Source organism: Silurus meridionalis, chromosome 13 (assembly GCF_014805685.1).
Source record: "Silurus meridionalis isolate SWU-2019-XX chromosome 13, ASM1480568v1, whole genome shotgun sequence".
In the NCBI taxonomy this organism is placed as follows: domain Eukaryota; kingdom Metazoa; phylum Chordata; class Actinopteri; order Siluriformes; family Siluridae; genus Silurus; species Silurus meridionalis.
Window position 1 is genome coordinate 20446185 of NC_060896.1, and position 9836 is coordinate 20456020.

The 9836-nt window shown below is 38.4% G+C and overlaps 1 non-coding gene across 1 annotated transcript; it reads left to right on the plus strand.

Annotated features, from left to right (window-relative positions):
- The first annotated feature begins 461 nt into the window (after positions 1–461).
- trnae-cuc lies at positions 462–533 on the plus strand. Its single transcript has one exon. It is a non-coding gene; the product is annotated as a tRNA-Glu (tRNA).
- Positions 534–9836: the final 9303 nt, after the last annotated feature.

Consider the following 9836-nt stretch of genomic DNA (forward strand, 5'->3'; position numbering starts at 1 on the left):
AGATTTATATTTAAATTAAAAAATGAACAAGATAGTGGAGATGACATGAAAAAGAATCCACAAAAACCCATCCTCCTAACCACCAGATAGTAAAATTAAAATTGATTACTTTTCCACATCTGTAAAGTATAAAACTAAAAGGCCTGATTTCCAGCATATTACTTTTGTCTGATTTCCTAGAAACAATTATACAATATATAGGTGAGATTATTTTCTGAATCGAAGGTAGGAGACATTTTTTGTAAAAAAATCTTTAGGTTATCCATTTGGAAACATCCACAACAAAATTTTCAGAATGTCAATAGAGAATGTGTGATTGCACTGAGAGGAATCAACAGTACAGGGAAATTGAGACTGTCAAAATGAGGATAACAACCCAGTTTCACCAAAAACCAAGCCACCTATCTACAGCACTATACATACAGGTGCATTTCAATAAATTAGAATATCATTTAAACGGTTCCCTGGTGGTCTAGTGGTTAGGATGTGGCGCTCTCAACGCTGTGGCCCGGGTTCGATCCCCGGTCAGGGAACCAACCTCAGCCATTAGGGTTGCACAAGCCTTAGTGCTGGTCCCAAACCCAGATAAATGGGGTGGGTTGCTTTAGGAAGGGCATCCAGCGTAAAAACATGTGCCAAATCAAACATGCGGATGATACGCTGTGGCGACCCCAATGGGAGAAGCCGAAAGAAAGTTTTAGAATATAATTTAAAAAGTTTATTCATTTTAGTAATTCAATACAAAAAGTGAAACTCATATTATATAGATTCCTCACACACAGACTAATATATTTTAAGAGTTTTTTAATTTTAATTTTAATTGAGTATAATGGTAATGGCAGTATATAAAAAAATATGAATGGTTTTCAGGCAGTTAAGAATACAGACACTGTACATGTTCCAGAAATAAATAAAAAAAGCCTGAATATTTTTAATGTAAATATGTAATTTTCTTTTAACAAAATTGATCCCTTTTTTTGAGCATTACAAATACAATCAGGTTAATAGTTCGAATTAAAAGTGTCAAACACTAAATTAAATAACAAATCTTTACTTGAATAATACAGATTTAATCAGACAATGGGCAAGAATGGACAGTGCCACTGACTAGTGCATTAAATAAATAAATAGATAGATAGATAGATAGATAGATAGATAGATAGATAGATAGATAGATAGATAGATAGATAGATAGATAGATAGATAGATAGATAGATAGAAAGAAAGAAAGAAAGAAAGAAAGAAAGAAAGAAAGAAAGAAAAGAAGCCTAACAAATTCAATCGGTCCCATCTGTGAACATATTTGTATTCAAGCACTTGCCTGGCAATGGATAGTCACAATGTCATATGTCTTGCAAATGTATTTGCTCCATTTTCTGGCAAAGTGGCTGAGATATGAGGGATTGGCCCTGATTTTCCCTGTCCTCTTATTCACCCTATATAAATAAAGATCTGGGAATAGGGGAAGCTGGCAGCCAATGATTTTCTCTGTAGCTTATGCTTGGAGTGTGAAGTTGCAGATCCGAACCAAGTGGAGATGGAAGATGTTATTTAACTGTTTCAGTCATGGCTATGTGGAATAAGACCAAGAGTTTTGTGGCAGATTAAATTTCTTTAGCTGTCATACTGAGAAGAAATTCTACGGGGCCTTTTTGGTGATTGCATAAATGTTTCTGTCTCATTTGAGACAGCAGTCTGTGTTTCTGCTCTGTGGACCACTAACCATATTTTCCAGTTGAATGGTTAGTGGGAATTTCCTTCTGAGGTTTTTCTCCATGTTCAACTCAAGATTTGAGGATTATACTATGATAACAGAAGTGACGTTTCAGTATGTGGACTCAAATGACTATTTTAAGTCAACCCACCAGAGTGTGGTCATCTTCAATCCTTACAGTACTGACTCAGTGACATGCTTTGCAGCACAGTCACTGGTGCATTATAAGTAAAATACTTACATATGCAACATGAACAATAGTTTTGTTCATGTTCTTCCATTGCTCTTTTGAGGAATTTGGAATCTAAGACTAACAATAAACGCGGCCTAATGCTTTCAATGTACTAAGATGGCTAAGAAGACCATTTGTTGCTCCATGACTTTTGAATCAAAATCTTGGCCACTGATTTGCATTCATTACATATTTCTTATTTCTTAGTCTTTGCTAAATTGAATGTATTATTTAATTTTGTTCTTAATTTACGTTATTCTTAAATTATATGCCAAAAAGTAGCTAAACTGCTAGTTAAAAACAAAAGTGCTAGCTTTGCCCACAGTAAAAACTTACTTACTATAAACTTATATGATTAACATATTACACCACTACATCATGCCCCAAACCATTTTAGTTGGTGGAAATATTTTAAGGTTTGAGATGTCATTCATGTTTATTTGCAATTGAGTGATTGATGACACACTTGGCTACACTCTATCCAGTTTGGAATAAAAAATCCTGTTCTTATGACACAAACACAGAGAGAGCACTAATTTGTGTTAAGGTTTTAATAGTTGTGCGATTAATGTATACACTTTGCAAAGCATTTAGGTGCCATATCTTAAGAACATTTTAGGGGAAGCCGTTCTTAAAGCAATCGACCCTCGACTGCTAAAAGGATAGAGAAACATTCATCTGCCTCAGGTGAATTCAAGAGTAGGTCAGGGATGATAATGAATATGAAAAATGAAATACAAAAGAAGGTGCCAGGACTGTACACATACTGAAGGATTGTAGTCCAGATCCAAATCTAAAAACCCATTATGTCTATCTGCAGACAAGGGGGAAACATAGAGGTGGAATGTTGTTGGAAAGTTGAAAAGGATATCACTATTTCATTTTGTTTAGAATAGATGAAAGATACCAATTGGCTCTGTGCAAAATCGTCTCTAGGTTACGAACGTAAACCATAGTTCCCTGAGGGAATGAGACGCTGCGAGTTCCCGAAGGGGAACAACATAATCTTAAGTGTCTTCAAAGCACAATTTGATTGACAAATCTCAAAATCGAGAAGGTGTTAAGAACAACAAATACTTATTAATAATTAATTGAAATACAAAGTGATCCAAAGAGCAATAGCATCACAATAATGCAAACATAATTGCAGTTAATTTTTCTGTCCTGGCATCCTTTCCTTAATTTTTCAGGGCATAAAGCTAGCTTGTTAAGAGATATACTGTAAGTACAGGAAACAAGTTGGCATAATCCATAACACAACATAACATTACATTGGATAATGCAATTATAAATTTATATATATTTTCATCAACCTAAGTGTCCTTTCAATTACCCACACACCTATTTTTACAGTTAAGTCAATTGGGTGTTTCCAGTCAAGGTTTCTCATGTAAAAAAAAAAGAAAAAAGAAAAAAAAAAACACTGGTGGACAGAAACCCCATATGTGTGGTGACATTACATTATCAGTTTAATACCATTTTTTCTGTCACACTCCACAGCTGATGTATTTCTCTCCACATTGACAAGGATGGTCCAACGGCACTTCTAAATGTCAAGACTTTCTGCCATAAATTTCAGAGAAGAGACAGTTTTGATAGTAGTGTTAAACCAAAGAGGACCAAAAGAAGCACTGGAATATGCCCCAGTTGTCCTCAGTTGCACTACACTATTGCATCTCTTTATTTTTGTAACAATACCTATTCTCTGTGTGCATATAGTCCTTCCAGTTGCAACTGAAATATAAACAATCAAAAATCGCACATCATGCACTGAATATATTGAAATTGCATTTGTATCTAAGTTAATTGGACATTTCAAAGAGAAACGGCTATCTTTTTATAGAAATGTTAAAATTAGCTTTTTCCCTTGGTCACATTTGAGAAGAAATTATTATTTTCTACAGAGAAAGTGCAGTAAGCTTTACCTAAAATGTTTAAAGTTACTGCACTCTATCCATCAGCGTTCCCAAAGTGTTCCAAACGCAGTGTCTCATTCCCTCAGGGAACTAGGGCTCCCTTGGGCCAGCCTCTCCGGTGGTGCTTGCCATTTTCCCCTGACCTGCACACCGAGGTGTCCAGGTCCAGGGTGCGGCCTTTCTCAACCCACCCCGTCAGCCCCAAGACTGCGGTTTATTCCAATGTCCTGGGGCTTAGGGATTATGGCTATGGTGTCATGCCACTGGTTGAAGAGATGCTGGCACGCACACTATCTCTCACTGGGTGTGGCATCTTTCCTTAAACCCCCGACATTCCACCCACCAGCCCTTGCGCACTACCTCGGCACTGGTGGGTAAGGCTTATGCCTCAGCAGGAGAGGGCGCTGGATGTCTGCACACCATTTCAGTGCTGCAGACATACCAAGCAGTCCTGCTGCGAGAGCTGGATCTGGGAGACCCCTTGGGCGGCCAGTTCTCCGAGATCTGCCGTACAGCAAAAACAAAAGAGACCACTAAAGCCATTGGCTAAGGCCGACCTGTGGAGGGATGACCGGAGGGCGTGTAGCACCACATCTTTCGGTGCTCGTTTCCCTATGGCCCCTTCAGAGACCTGGCTCTTTAACCCTGCCACAAAATGTGTTTTAGGGAACGACCAGCTCTAGCAAGCTCTCCCTCCTTGGGTTCCACCTGGCATTGCTGTGGACCAGGAGGTTTTGTCTCTAAAGTCGTGTCAGGGCACTGTCCCGGCTCTAGACACACCAGAGGTCAGTTTTAAGAGACTGATACTCCCTAAGGGTACACCTGGCAGCCTGGATGCCTCTTCCAAACATGTCCCGGTGGGTCCTGCACACTGTAGAGCAAGGCTAAACGATTCAGTTTGGGTCTCGTCTGCCAGAACCCAGATGCTCTGAACAGATCCTATGACTGGTTTGTCATGGTAGATTTGAAGGATGCATATTTTCATGTAGCTATCCTCCCTTCTCACAGGAAGTTCCTGAGGTTTGCTTTTGGGGGTCAAAGCGTAGCAACATCAGGTCCTTCCGATCGGCCTTCCCTTGTCACCTACGAAGTATATTTCAATTATATCAACTATTGGTTGATATTAGCTCGATCAGAGCAGTTAGCTGTCCGGCATCAAAATGTCGTTTTCGCTCATGCGAAGAAACTAGTGTTTCGACTAAAATGCCGGGAAGAGTGTGCTTTCTCCATCACAAAGAACCACCTATCTCGGCATCATATGGGATTTGATGACTTTGCATGTGTAGCTTTCTTCTGCCCACATTGCATCCATCCTTATAGCGGTCAGGAAGGTCAGAGAAAGGCAGTCACTCACTGTCAGGCATTTTCAGAGACTGCTCAGGTTCATGGCAGCAGTGTCCAATGTCATTCCACTTGGCCTGCTGAACATGAGACCCGTTCAGTGGTGGCACAGAGCCCAGGGATTCTCTCGGCGGGGCAATCCCCTCCGCACGATAAAGGTCACACGGCAATGCCTACATGCCTTAGATACATGGAGAGATCCTGGGTTCTTTCCCAAAGGCCCCATGTTAGGAGTTCCCAGTCATCACACAGTGCTAACGACAGGTGCGTCCCTCACGGAATGGGGAGCGGTCACGAGTGGCCACACTTCGCATGGTCTATGGGAGAATCTCTAACTGCAGTGGCACATCTATTGCTTAGAAATGCTGGCCGTGCTTCCTCCTGGACCTCAGAGGCCATTATGTGTTGATCCACTCAGACAACACCTCGGTGGTCTCATATATCAACCACCAGGGGATTTGCGCTCGCGCCCCCTGTACAGTCTGCCGTGCCAGATCCTCATGTGGGACCAGGGGAAGCTCCTCTTTTTCAAAGCAGCTTACATCTCAGGCCATTTGAACAAAGCAGCAGACATCCTGTTGGGACAAGGGTCCAAGCCCGGGGAGTGGCTCCTCCACCCTCAGATTTGGGAGTAATTCGGCAAAGCCCAAGTAGATCTGTTTGTGTCTTTAGAGACGTCGCACTGTCCCCTGTGGTTTTCCCTATATCCACCAGCCCCACTGGGACACAACTGGCACAACTGAGGCCGAGGCTGCGCCTTTATGCCTTTTTCCCCATCATGCTGCTTCCGGGAGTTCTGGAAAGAATTCGCCGGGACGAAGTCCATCTCCTCCTGGTAGCCCTGCGGTGGCCAGGCCGTCCGTGGTACACGGACTTGGTGGCCCTCCTTGAACAGCCTCCATGGGAGATTCCTGTGAGGAGGGATCTCCTCTCTCCATCAGGGGGCAGTCCACTGCCCAGTTGGTTCAATGCTGGAGTTTCTGCAGGAGCAGTTCGCAAAAAGGGTTGGCTCCATCCACCATTAAAGTCTACGCGTTCACCATTTCGGCATATCACGCCTCCGGGGCAGAGACCCACTTCTGACACGTTTTCTCCACGGCTCCTCATGGTTCTTCGGTTTCCTCCAAAAAACATGCCTACAGTTTATGTACATTTGTTAAATAAAAATCTCCCTTCATGTAAAAGAGTGAGTCAGTGTGTGTATGCCTAATGCTGAATCCCATCTGGGGTGTAATCCCACCTCATGCCCAGTGTTTTCTGGATAAACTATGGATCAACTGTGAAGCTGACAAGGATAAAACACTAATTGAGAGAATTGAGAGAAATTGAAGAGAACTATTATACTGAATTTACTTGATTTAAACGAGAACATAATTTCCACATTTATAAAGTCTTGCATGAACAATTATTTGCAAAATTAGTAAAGTAACTTAAAAGCCAAAAAATATATATGATTTTTATATTTTTTAGAGATAATAATTAGTTTAATTAAATCAAGTGTTGTAAATTCAGTATATCACATACATATTGTGCTGTATATATCTTATGTATGCTTGTGTGTCATTGCTGTGTTTATGTATGTATTAATATTATGTTTGAGTGTTTGTTTCTTTTGTTCTATCATCTAATAGAAAATATATGGTTTAAGTAAATCTCTACGTCATGCACTATATTACTTGAGATAAGCAAAGTTGACTTTGCACCTGGGGGAACCATTCTTCCTCACTGGTACCCAGGCATTTTCCAGATAAGTTTTTTTTTTTTAGTTTGCTTCTGGCCTGGGGGGTGTTTACTTATTTTGCACATAGACCACAATTATTTTGGCCTAGAAGCAGCATGCACTTCAAGAGACCAATTCGAAAAAATAAAAAAAATAAAAAGTTAGGCACAGTTCAGAACTTTAGGGAGAGGAAAAAAAAAATTCTCAACTTTCTAAAACTTTGATATATTAAATTAATTCCAAATACTATATGAGTTTAGCGATTTACTGAATATAAGTGCTGTATAATCTTGGCATGTGAGAGTGTGAAGGAAAAAATGGGGGATTTCAACTGAGCTCTATGTTTGCATTTATTCACACTGTGCTGTTCAGGAAACTTCAAAAACACAACAAAAACAAAGCTGTAAATAAAACACAGTTGCTGTGTGGGGAGGTTCAGTTTTACGCTCTGTGTATGTGTGGTTTTGTGTGGGTGCTGCACAAATCCACCAGCTCAGCCTCTCTCTCTCTCTATCTCTAGTTATGGCATTTACTACAGACACAAGTTAACTGCACATAATAAGGCACAGGTTTTGGCAGACATGACCAAACCAAAATAAACTTGGACATGGAGCACACGGAGCTTGTTACTATAGGAATGATAGTAAGGGGGTATCTGTAACAGTTTCAGAGAGGAACTTAGAAATTGGAAAGTCAGTGCAGTGAAGTAATGAGAAGTGTGGCTGATTACACACTACATTCTATGTAGTAAACTTTAAGCAATTAGCAGCAACTAGTTTTGCATGTGATATTGCTTGTCTTCCAAAACTTAGAGCAAATCAGCACCATGTGGTGTTGTAGATGTGTAGACACAACTGGGCTACAGGAAGCCTTGACGTACACATACTCACACTCACACTCACACACACACACACACACACACACACACACACACAGATTTTGGAATGTGGCTGTGGGGATTTATTTTAGATGCTTTTGATAACTTTAATGTGTTTTTCCTGTTGTAGAGGCTTAGCAACAATATTTGATATCTTGTTGGTAAACCTCCTATATTTACTCTGGTAAACGCTTCTCCAGGAGGAATCTAGTCATCTGAAGGGGCTGTGAAGGGTTTTTTCTGCCTATGGGAAAAAAAATATAATAATATGTGTCATCCAACACATTTGTTTAATAATGTTTTCCAGGCTCTTCCTAAATAATTGATTAGCCTACATTTAATGTTTTATATTCCATTTGGATATTTTAATGATTTACTTATTATACTGTAAGTATTTTTCATCCCAATGATGACTTGCTTCCCTGACAGCTAACAGCTCATTTTACTAATAGATATAAAGATATTAGCAACAAATTATTAATGCAAACACACCCATTTGAAATCATTTTGACACATTCCTCTATTGACTTGTAAGGAAAATAATAACACACACCTGTCCATTGAACAACTCCAAATGCCAGCTAACTTCCCAGTTATTTTTTGTTCCTTTTAAAAATGGTGGGCAACACATAGAAAAGTGCTATGATTCCTTTACTGTACACCACTCTGGATTTCAATAGTTCTACCATACTGTACTGAATATAAAACCTTGGTAATCAAGGTTTGGCATAGAACACAAAGTCCCAGGTGGAACAAAACATTTCACATGAGTCTCAGATTAACTATGCTGACAAGCTTTTATATTACATTTATGAACTCTGGAAGGCTGGATTTGTTAATCACAAACTGCAATTGTAAAAATACAAAGTATATTATTCTGTGCATAGTGCTTTCATTAACAGCAATGAGAGCAAATGGCATAATTGCCTCTACATATTTCATTCTAACATAAAGATTTTTATTTCATTGATCGTTACTTGATTCATACATTATGTTAACATATTGGGATTTCTTTTTTATTTTCAACATTAGTACACATTATGCATTCTGCCTCTTTACACACATACATCTTTCCCTGTTTATGTATTAAATGGTTTTACAAACTAGAGCTTAGTTCTCAGCTAAAACAATAGTTATATTTTTGATGTACAATATATTTGTAGCTTGAAGAATATGCAAGAAATAGGTGTTTTTCCAATTTCTATGCTATTTTCTGTTCCTTAAATATGTGTCAAAAGTATAGATAACAATTAGTCATTTGATTTTCATTAAAATTATACATTTCGATTTAAACTTTTAAGTCTATAATTTTTATCAATTTATAGTTTAGCTATAAAATAAAAGGGTGATTTTTGTGGGGTTTCATCTTTATTTTCATCTTCTTTTTTTTCTTTTATTCAGAAGATCATGAACATATTTAATGCTATTGTTACCTCCCAAAAAATATCGATTATGTATCAATTCTCAAAGCAGGAACTTTTGCATAAACTTTTTTATAATGATTTATTTATATATATATATATATATATATATATATATATATATATATATATATATATATATATATATATATATATAATGATAGCTGATTATTTTATGTTCCTTGAAAATCTCATATTTGATATATTGAACCATTGTTGCATCCTTTTTTTCTTTTGCAGCATGTGCCAATGCTTTTGCAGTTTCAAAAGCATGCATGATGACTGTCATCACTTGCTAAAAGCCTGCTTTGCCATTTTGTGTGAATTTTCAATTGTTTTAAGATGGAATTGTCTCGTGAAGCCTCTTCGCTCTCTGACAATAGCACATAATCTGCCTGGTAAATATTGTTTGTGTTTTGAAACAAATAAAAATTGAGGCAAACGGTTACAATCCCAGCACGATGTGCTGTAATACATTCCACAGCGTCTTGTTGCTGTATCATTACCTATTCAACCATTTGAGATAGGAATTATTATGTTTGACTTTATGGGTGCATGCAGCATTATCATGTTTTGTCTAATCTAGTGTGGAATGATAAATTAAAATGTAATAAC